This window comes from Sceloporus undulatus, chromosome 2, assembly GCF_019175285.1.
Source record: "Sceloporus undulatus isolate JIND9_A2432 ecotype Alabama chromosome 2, SceUnd_v1.1, whole genome shotgun sequence".
Classification (NCBI taxonomy): Eukaryota; Metazoa; Chordata; class Lepidosauria; order Squamata; family Phrynosomatidae; genus Sceloporus; species Sceloporus undulatus.
Genome location: NC_056523.1, coordinates 288,887,662 through 288,898,859, shown reverse-complemented (window position 1 = coordinate 288,898,859; position 11,198 = coordinate 288,887,662). Strand labels below are relative to the sequence as shown.

The 11,198-nt window shown below is 43.3% G+C and overlaps 1 protein-coding gene and 1 pseudogene across 8 annotated transcripts in view; one reads left to right on the top strand and one right to left on the bottom strand.

The window, feature by feature from the left end:
* Positions 1-11,198, top strand: part of LOC121920665 — a 1,182,487-nt pseudogene that overhangs the window by 933,634 nt on the left and 237,655 nt on the right.
* Positions 1-11,198, bottom strand: part of ARHGEF28 (Rho guanine nucleotide exchange factor 28) — a 257,884-nt gene that overhangs the window by 244,630 nt on the left and 2,056 nt on the right. For 6 of the 8 annotated variants that reach the window (XM_042448457.1, XM_042448461.1, XM_042448460.1 and 3 more), the window contains exon 1: positions 10,497-10,790. The exons of 1 other annotated variant lie outside the window; for it this stretch is intronic. The gene's annotated coding sequence lies outside the window, so the exon portion shown is untranslated. Of the gene's footprint in view, positions 1-10,496; positions 10,791-11,198 lie in introns of those variants that run through there. One more of the 8 variants, XM_042448464.1, reaches the window with a different exon arrangement.

Below are 11,198 nucleotides of genomic sequence, written 5' to 3'. Positions count from 1 at the left end.
ACAGCGCTTCATAAATAAAGGTTAATAATAATAATAATAATAATTAACTGCTTATGCTGGGCGGGGGGGAAGAGGGCGAGGTAAAACAGTAACTTAGAAGAATTGTATTTCCAAATGTTTAGTTTTAGACTTCTTGCTGAGTTTTAGGAAGAACATATCAGTGTACCAAAATGCCATACAAATGTGGCCTTCTGTAAACAAGTGTGAAATATGATATTAGGAAGAAGATGCACCATCCTGGAAACTGCATTTTTCTCCTTTTTAAAGTAACATTTTAATCTGTATGTCTAAAAGCACATAGAAAATACCAGAAGCAAGCACAGTACCTGGGATAACCACTTAGCCACTACTAGAGAAATGCATTACCAAGGACAAAATATATTTATAGACAAATTCATATGATAGATAGATAGATAGATAGATAGATAGATAGATAGATAGATAGATGCAAATTCTGAAATAAGCACAGTAATTTCAATAAAAATCTCATAAATCTCATCTCATCAGCAGTGGATAATGACATACAAAGAGATCTACTAGTTCAAAGCAAAGCCTGTCTTATCTTCAGAGGCTGTAATAAAACACTAAGTACAAGGAAAAGTTGATGCTGCAGCCTCAAGTTGAATTCCATCTCTACATCTATCTCTGCCTCCATTTCTATTGTATTAAGAACTTCCATCACACTCTTTCCCAAATGTTCACAGAAACATGAGTCAACATTAGAAATATGGACTTGCTTCTGTGAATTAGAAATTGGTTCTGTGAGTTTGCTGAGGTATAAATTACAGCAGGAGTGGGAATCATACAGACTTCTAGATTAGATTGGATTGCAGTTCCCAACATTCCTTACCTGCTGACCAGGGCTGATGGGAGTTGCAGTTCAACAATACTTGGAGGGCCCACATGATTCCTGCCACTGTATTGTTGTCTCCTAACCACTACCATCACCACTGGCAAATCAGCAGAACTTCAGAACCAAGGGTGTGGCATTTTATAAATTCACAGGCTGCAATTAACAATAAAGCTTCTGTAATCAGAACTTGACAGTCACACCAGCAATGTGTAAAATGAAAGTAATTGTAAGCATTCTCCCATGACCACATTAACAGTCAATAAAACCTGATGGAACATTCTCAGAAGAATAAAAAATCCCAAGCAACAGGCTAGTGAATATAACTTTCTTTTTAAAGGTATTTTAATGTAAACACAATGCCAGTACAAAGATTCTGCACATAAAAAGAGGAAATATTATTTTCCACATGGGAAGAGTTGTTTCCTCTGCAGAAAAAAAAATTAGGTATACCCAGTACAAATCAGCAACATCCGAATTTTGCATGGAATGTCCCCAACTGCACAAAGAGGTGTTTCCTGCCCAGAAAACTGTGTTTTCTGTACAAAACAATCATGTGCAAATTTTGTACATAATAAGTCGTGAAGTGTGAAGATTCTCATCAGTTCAAAATTCTTCCTTTCAGGGTTTTTTGACAGTCACAAAACATGTTTTTCTATTATTATTATTATTATTATTATTATTTATACTGTATAGCGCTTTAGATTTGCGCTTTTTTTAATATTCTTTCCATTCCTATCATCCAAGTTGCTATTATATTATACCACAAGCAGGAACAAAGTTCAACATCACTCTCTAGGTGCCGTTTCTCAGAAACTGGTATAGCAGGGGCATACTGTCATCATGTCTACAACAGGGAGAGGGGACTAGTCTTTTTCCTTCTGCATTTGTCATAAATCAGAAATTATTTGAAGGCACACAATAACAAGTTCTTTGCATATTCAAGTTTCCCTCTTATTCCCTGGGTAGGGAAGCATTTCATAATGGGAAATAGTAACAAGGAAAAAATGGTTAAATATAATTTCTCAGCTGGCCCTGTTCTGTAACTCTGGGGAAAAGACAATAGGAAATCAGATCAAGTCACTTGTAGTAAAGTTCTAAGATGTGATTCAGAAATTGCTATACAACTTCATTGTACAGTGACTTTCTGTGACATACCTCAGTGAGCTCTGGTGTGAGCCACTGCCCCCAAAAGTCACACAAGTAGTCAAACATAGTCCAGTGCCACATGATATCAGATTAAAGACACCTATTTCTGAAAGGCTGTAGAGTTTGATGGAGAGCATAATGAAGACCAACGAACTGCCAAAAGAAGTCTGGAATAAAGTTGTGTAGAAGCATCAATCAGGTTTGGGTTGGGGGAACCAAACCATGAACACCCTCCAGAGCACTATTAAACACATTACTGTATTACAAAATGAAAAGAATATGGCTAAACTGTGGTTCTGTTTAGAGAAGGCTGTCCACCAAACCTCAGTGGCTGGGTAAGGACAGCATTCATCAGAGAAGCAACCAAGTTGTCACTGTTGCTGTATGCCTTCAAAACAACTCCAATTTATGGCAACTCTATCATATTTATTCAGAAAAGATTTTAGAAGAGGCCAATGGTAATTCATGAAGCAGCTAAAAAGATCTAAGCTAAGATGAGAGATGTCGAAGGCTTTCATGGCCGGCAACCATAGTTTTTTGTGGGTTTTTCGGGCTATGTGTCCATGTCCTAGCAGAGTTTCTTCCAGGAAGAAACTCTGCTAGAACATGGCCACATAGCACAAAAAACCCACAAAAAAACAAAGATGAGAGAGACTGCCTGTAGATAACTAACAGGGTGTCCCACAAAGCTGGGTTCTAGGCAGGAATGGTGAGAAAAAAGCCATTGTTTTTGTTTTTTTAAAACAGCACTATCAAAGCCCATTTGAAATTTGCAAAAGGGAATGTAGGAAACAGCAAATGTGGGAAAAACTGAATGCTGATGACACCCAAATTTATTTTTCTATGTTGCCGACTGCTGCAGTGACTAAGGATGGCATCTCTCCTCTAGATGCCTGCCTTGGGTCGGTAATGGGCTGGATGAGGGAAAACAAACTCAAGTTCAGAGAAAACGGAGGTGCTCGCGATAGGTACCCCAAATCCAGGGATGGAGCTTTGTTAACCAGTCCTGGACGGGGTCACACTTCCCCTAAAGGATGAAGTTCACAGTTTGGGAGTACTCCTGGATCCATCTCTACAGTTGTCATCTCAAGTAGATGTGATGGCCAGGAGTACTTAGTACCAACTTCAGTTGATACGCCAACTGCGTCCCTACCTGGACAAAAAGGACCTTGAAGCAGTGGTACATGCACTGGTAATCTCTCGTTTGGATTTCTGTAATGCACTCTTATTATTAGCCTTGCTATGTGCAGTGCAAAGCCAATAGCACTCATTGCTCTTAGAACACTGTCTCCTCCCTAAGGTATGGTGTGGTTCTCCTTCTGGAACAGTGAAACTGATGGACTGCACAGGGAGGGAGAAGCCGGAAAAACTGCCTTTCACCTTCTTCACAACAATGGAACATTCTGATCAGCACTCAATAGGGTTGCCATTCATCAGGACCTCCATACCGGGACAAATGTAGGACAAAATTTTCAAATGTAGGACACATTTTTTTTGTGTCCTGCATTTGAATAGGAGCCTCTGAGGCTTTCCCTCTGGGCCTGGGCCCCGCCCTCGGCAGGGGCGGAGCCCAGGCGGGGAGGGACTCCTCCCCTTCAGGGAAGCTTTCCCTCTGGGCCTGGGCCCCGCCCTCGGTGGGGGCGGAGCCCAGGCAGGGAGGGACTCCTCCCTTTCAGGGAGGCTTTCCCTGCAGGCCTTGGCTCAAGCTGCGAGGGAAAGCCTCCCTTAGCTTGCCATATCTCGCCCAGGGGCGGGGGCAATCCCGGGGGCGGGGCCAAACCGGGGCAGGACCATGCAGACCCGCCCCAAACCGGGAAAGTCCCGCCCCCAGGCGGGATATGGCAAGCCTAGCACTCAACAAATTATCCTGCCAGCAGGGAAGGAGGATGCTGGATCCAGGCAATACAGCAGTCATCCTAAACCAACATTCTACTGAGATGTCTTGCTTTCTGTCCAGATGCTAACTATGAATGGACCCAAAGAAATTTTAACAAGTAGTTTATCCCCATTACTTATTATGGCACTTGACAAGCAATACATTGTTATCACTGGCATCACTAGGGAAGTGCAGGGGAGTGACCCACACAGGATGACACTCCAGAAGAGGGGTGACATTCAGTCAGGCCCTCCTCCCATTGTGGCCCTCCTAGGGAGATCCCCACCGCTGCAGCAGAGGAGAAGGCTGGGCAACCCTCTCCTGGTTTGCGGCAGCAGCGGAGGCCTCCTCATGAAGATTTGTCTACCACCAGAGCAAAGGAGAACACCCTTCTATCTGCCACCAATACTCCCAACATCCTCCACACACACCAGGTGACACCAAGGATCTGTTCCTCCATGAATTTGTCTAGGACTTGAAGACTTTGAAAACCTGTGACTTCAGCAGTACATATCATTCCTTCACTGATACAGGATACAACTATTGTATACAAACATTGGGTTCACAATCACTACAGAAAAGCCAGATTAAAAAGAAGCTGAAAGTAACCGCTCCTTTCAAGAAAGTGTGCACCTTCAACCCTACATATAAATGCCCTGATGCGAGTCCAGTCCCAAAGGAGTGCTCCATCCTAACCCTAACCATAAAGTGGTGTATAAATACACTGGTGCAGGTACACTTTTAAAAAGGATGGAGCCGGCAGTTGGGGCAGCAACACAAAAAAGGGAAAGTTTGACACCTCCAATGGCTATGAGTACAACATACACAAACCACACAATCCAAGATGGGGCATGGGGTGAAGGGGGGGGGGGGGGGGGGGACAGGATTGTGCATTGGCAGTGTTTTATTGGGCACAACCATATTCCAATGCCCAGTGGAGGGTCACAGGTGTGACTGTGTGCACAATCAAAAGGGGTGGCCATCCAATGGGATGGCATCTAGGCAGGAGGCAGTTGCTTACAGTGTGTTCCTGTGATGGTGTGCATGGATGGTGGGGGAAAACAGCAGTGCAACTTGAGGTCGCACTATACAGTCATGGCGTGTGCATGCGGGCTGCCTTGGAAGCAGGTGGTGCGATCAGCGGGATCCTGACCCACTCTCAGAAGCAGCCGCTTCGTGCCACTGTTTCCTGCCCATCTGCTTGATCCCTGGGTGACCTGGATCACACTCTCAGCCTCAGGGAAGGGCAAATGTAAACTTCCTTTGAACAAATCTTGCCAAGAAAACCCCAAGACAGGTCGGAAACCACTTGAAGGCACACAACACACACACGCAACAGAGTTGATGTATTAGTGTATCACATTTACATAAATTTCACTGACTGAATGGCTCTACTCCAATCGAGGCTAACAACTGGAATTCAGCCATTAAGTACTTCTGAATTTACTATACATATCTATTACTTTTGGATCAGTCTCTGCTTTCCCTATGGTCCTTCATAGGTAAACCAGACTTGGATCAAGTAGACAATTGTTCTAAGTAAAACAAGATGCATAGCCAAATGTCTTCACTCCTGCACATACCATAGTTCCAGTTAGTATTATGCTTTCCTGACTGCTGTTTTTAGAAGAAAAACAAGTCTGGGCTACACAAACATTCAGGGGCTTTGTTTCTTCTTCCAGTGTACTGTATTAGCAATACTTATTTTCAATGAAAATCTTGTATTATTTTTCCCACCTTTTCAGTCTCTCCAGTAATATCAGTTTTTGGTTTCTATTCTCAGCTCTCTTTTTCCCCCTTCTAAGTTTGCAAGTTCTCAGAGTCTGTTTGCCAAGGCTCTCAGAACACATATGGCTACTCATTCCTTTTCAAATCCTACTACTGCAATCCATTTTACAATAACAACAAAGAAACATCTCTCATTTTCCCTCTTTTTCTTACAGGCACTTTGTGGGGGGATATTTTTTGAAAGCCAAGCATCTAAATATTACCTATAAATTAGTATCCAAAAGTCTAGCTTTATCAAAAAAAAAAAAAAACAGCAACACATTTTAAACTTGATAGTAAGCCAACAAAGCACAGAAAAGGTGTCCCAGATGGGTTTTCCCCCCCCCCTCTTTGCAAACTCTCTGACTTGGACAATTTCTTCCTTTAAATCATTCCCTTTAACTGTGGGAATTAAACTTATTGGTTTTCACTGCCACTGCTACTCCTGGTGCCAAGTACAGTACAGTGGCAATAATTCTCATTTACAGTTTAACATGCTGTAACATAATCCTCCCTTCAAACTGGCAAGGAGCAAGTGAACATCTGCCAAGTGAATTTGCATAGCATTTAATTAATGGACCTGTAAATCTATAGGTATTATGCAACCATTATCATGTGGCTGACTCATGTAAAAAGAAAGAAGTGTGCATCTTTATCCTGTTATTTGCTTTGTTTCATGGAGGGAGGCCTACCTCTTTTGCTAAGTTTTATTCATGGATATAGGTCCCCAAATACAGAACACACATTCAACAGTGTGTCTGTTATAAAAGGAACACCCTGTGTTTATACACTTTCTTGGGCTTTTAACTGTATATATGCACTGTTGCTAGCAGATTTAGTCTGCTATTAGAAATGCATTTACTGTGTTTTATCATGTTTTACTCTTATGCTTCTTTTTAGTTGTTTTAGGATAGGGTAAGAAGGCATTTTTATTAGAAATAAAATCAGAGTATTTCCCTTCTCAATAGTATGTATGCATAATATCTCATAAATACTCAAGGAGTGGGCATTTAAATGTATTTTAAAGAAAGAAGGCCTCAAAATTCATTAATACAACTTGGTTTTCCATATAACATAATGCAGCCCACACAGGTTTTGCCCTTCTGTCTCTGAAGCCAAACAGATAACACATTTCAAGAAGTAGCCTTTTGTTGATATGTACCAAAAGCAGTATTTATATCAGTCTCCCTTAAACTCTGGTATCAGAGCCACACCCTCACAAATAAAGCATAGAAGCATGTATATGCAGTCCCCAAAAGGTTTGCTTTCAAACCGCTTTGGGTTACAAATTGCTGATTCTTCCTTCCCAGCCTGGCCATACTGGCTAAGGAATCCTCAGAGACTACAAAAAAAAAAAAGGCTTTTCTAAGATTAGCTTTTGGGATGTATAAAAAGCAAAATCCGCTCACTCTTCCGCAGATCTACATGATGCATTTCTGTATGATATTACTTTCCAAGAAGACTTCTGAAGTGACTCAGAGCAGCAACTCATTCTGCCACATTTCTGCACCACATGATTTGATCACAAATAACGCAGAGATGAAACAGAATGACACACATATACACAAGAAAATGCCAGTTGGCAGAAAACAAGGCCAGAGAAGTCACTCATACAGAAAGGCAGCAGGCAGACTCCTCTGAGAGAAGGTAATGTTGCTGAACTTTTGTATCAGGAATGATTGAATGATGCAGCTTATAAAATGACAAGGTGAAAGATTGACCCATCTCATAGCAGATGATGGTTGGCAGGAGACAAGCCCAGGACAGTGACTCATAGAGAAATGCAAAACACCACCTCCTTTGGGTGCACATATTTCTGTTAAATCTTAGCATACAAGTGACTGGATCATCTCCTTGTACCCAACACACAGGAGGAGGAGCCATCCACCCTTCCAAAGAACATGAGAAAAGACTGGAATAAGCAAGTTTAAATAAGCAGCCTCCTCCTTTGGGTGTACAGGAGTCTTTATTTAACACATTTATTTCATACAACACAACCAATTGGATAATTACTGGTTTGCATTGAAGGTCAGACTTGAGGACATGATGAAAATGCTCAAGTTTGACAAGTGTTGCTCTTTTTGCACTTGTGCAGAGTGGTAACCAGAACATGTTGTTGTTCTAGGAAATCAGTACATTCAAGAAATTTTAATTTGGTTTTTCAAGAAGAACTTCCGTTTGCCCAGCAGGCTAAACTTGACAGGTACCTGACAGGTGAGAACTCCACCCTGTATAGAAAAACCTAACTGTAAATGCCTTTAGGGGATGGAGGAAGGAGATGAGGTAAAGAATATGGTGAAACTCTCAGCTCTGCTCCTCCAACAAAGGTAGCATCATAGGGGATTCTAATGACTCATGTTCTTGAGGATCTATTGCATGGTCTGCCTGCATTTCACCTTGACAAACTATAAATTATTTGAACCCTCCTTGGTCTGGGATGGGTGTTTTTAGTGCAGTAATTTGCAGCTGCCAATTGATTTCCAGGTGTGTCATGTGCAGATGCCACAAGCGAGACAGGCATTAAATTCCCCATGAAATCAAGTTTAGTGTGCTCTATAGCACCAGCGCAGACAAGTCCCAAATTAGAAGAGCAACTTTACAGTACATGAACAAACAGGCATGTGTTATTCTATTGGGCTTGGAAAACTGCTCCTGCAAAAATGCACACAAGCCTTTGAATTACAAAGAACTCTTTATCAAACAGCATGGAAAAGTAAATCGTTCTAGGTACACTGGTTCAAACACAACCACTACTAGGTACACCTTGAATAATCAGCCTTAGGCTAAGCAACTAAATATCTCCTGGATCTATACAATTAAATGAAACAAAACTGAGTTGTTTTACTAAAGCATATTTATCAATGCATATTTATGTAAGACTTCAAGTTGCAAAGAAGTTTTTTATTGGATAGAATAGTGTTTTAGTTCCTGTAGTGTTTAGATTATATACGTATGGCAAAGATAGCTAAACATACCAACCACCTTCCTTGCGTATCTAATTGAACAACCAGAGATCTTGTAGCACCTTTGAGACTAACTGAAAGAAAGAAATTGGAAGCATGAGCTTTCCTATAAAAGCACATGCAGAAAACGTCTTTCTTTCAGTTAGTCTCAAAGGTGCTAAAAGATCTTTCTACACACTGATTCTACAGACTAACATGGCTATATCTTCAAATAACTTTTGGCTATCCTTTACAAAAGGGTATATTTTCATGGCAGTCCACATTCTACAAGGCACCATCTGATCCAGTTACCACTGTTTTGCCTGGTTGGGATGGGTCCATTTCTCAACTGTGTGACAGGCAGATATCCAACAGGTAACATATCTGACTTATCACAACCCTAAGGTGAACCTATCATGGGGTTTTCTTTGTAAGATGTGTTCAGAGGGGGTTTGCCATTGCCTTCCTCTGAGACTGAGAGAGTGTGACTTGCCCAGTGGTTTTCCATGGCCAAGTGGGGATTCAAATCCTGGTCTCCAGATTCCTGGTCCAACACCTAAACCACTACACCACGCTGCCCCTCCCCAAAGTAACGAGAAAACATGCCCAAGGATAGCTGCATTGGCCGTATTGTTGTTGTTGTGTGCTTCCAAGTCATTTTTGACTTATGGTGACCCTAGGCATATAGCAAAGTACAATAACATCCCAAATCCACAAAACAGGGGTAATTACTGATGGAAGGGCCCATTGCTTGTTGCTGTAGTGGTGCCGTGCCTTCAAGTCATTTCCAATGTATTAATTTATTTGTTATTTACTTATGGCAACCTTATTGTGGGGTTTTCTTGACAAGATTTGTTCAGGGGAGGTCTGCCCTTGCCTTCCCCTTAAAATTACTTTGGGTATTCCCCAAAATAACTTGCTGATGTTTCCTTGCCTCAAAGCCCTGGCCAGGAGCAGGACTTTGGGTGGCCATGGAGAGGAAGACACCTTTTATTGAAAATGGAAAGGAAAGCCTGCCTCTCTCCCCACAATTGCCTACTCCAACCCCCTGGGGCTGCATCTGCACTGCAGAAATAATCCGGTTTGACTCCACTTTAACTGCTATGGTTCAATGCTATGGGATTCTGGGATTTGTAGTTTTCTGAAATAGTTAGCCTTCTCTAGCAGATGGTGGTTGGCAGGGCTCCAGTGCCGCAAAAAACTACCCTTCCCTTTGGTTTTAACATGTGTATATGTTATTTGTCATTTTAAACAGATGTGTATTTTAACTGGTGTTGTTTATCTGTTCATTGCTGTGCCCGGCCTTGATCCCTAGGAAGAGGCAGGTAAGAAGATGTTGTTGTTGTTGTTGTTTATTTCTTATCCTCCTCTCTGTAGGGGAGAGGTGGAGAACCCCATGATTCTTTTAACATTATTCTTTTGCCATGTAATTTGTTTTAATATTGGATTCATTTAGTTCTATTTCAGTGTACCATTTTTGTATACTTGCATCTGTACTGTTTTTGGCAAAAGGGCGGGATATAAATAAATATGATGATCATGACGACAAGTTCACTTTAGGGTTGCCATAAGTCAGATATGTTGTTTGTTGTCGCTGTTGTTATTTACCTGCCTCTTCCCAGGGGTTGAGGCAGGGAACCCCATGAGAGCTTCACTTTAGGACTGCCATAAACCAGAGAGATTCTGTATATTCTTAGTATTTCTTGCCTGCTTTTCCCCAGGGATCGAGGCAGGGAGCCCCATGATAATAGCTTCACTTTAGGCTGGCCATAAATCGGACATGTTACCTGTCTATAACCCTAATTCTTCCCAGGAGTGAGTGCATGATAGCCTGGAGCCAGGGGAGGGAAAGGGGTGCCAACCCGGACTATTCCTGGGCTGCGGAGGCCCTCCTCCTCCTCCTTCTGCCTACCTGCCCTTCTTCTTCTGCCAGGCGCCCAGGAGGAGCCTAGAGCCCCGAAGCAGTGGTCCTCCTTCCTTTGCCTTTGGCCACGGACTCCGCGAGAGCTCCGCCGGCGCCACAAGGAACCGCTGCCGCTCCTGGAAGCCGGGATGGAGAGGAGGAGGAGGAGGAAGGAGGAGCAGCAGGAGGAGGCGGGAAGGAGGCTGGCCCTGCCCTGCCCTGCCCTGCCAGTCCCTGGCAGCCAGGGGGGCCCTTGGGGCTCAGTCCCAGGGCGGCCCAAAGGAGCCCCTCCTGGGTCCAGGGAGGAAGCAGCGCCCTCTGCCGGGCTCCCAAGGGCCACAGCTCCTGCTCCCGGCCCAGAGCTCGCTCCCTGGAGGACTCCCCCCTCCAGCCCTTGGCTCTGGCTAGATGGAGAAGGAGGCTCAGCTCGAGGGGCCTGAGCCTGGATTTCCCCCTCTTCCCCATCGTGCCTCTGGGGAAGGCAGCCCAGGTCTATCCACGCTCATGCTAGCAAGCTAGAGGTCAGTCCCTATCGCCTACTTCCCTGTAGGTCTCTCCCTGGACTTTCCATTCCATCCCTTGGCTCTGAGGAAGGCAGCTCAGGTCTAGCAAAGCTCATGCTACCAACCAATAGGTCTCTCCCTGGACTTTCCATTCCATCCCTTGGCTCTGAGGAAGGCAGCTCAGGTCTAGCAAAGCTCATGCTACCAA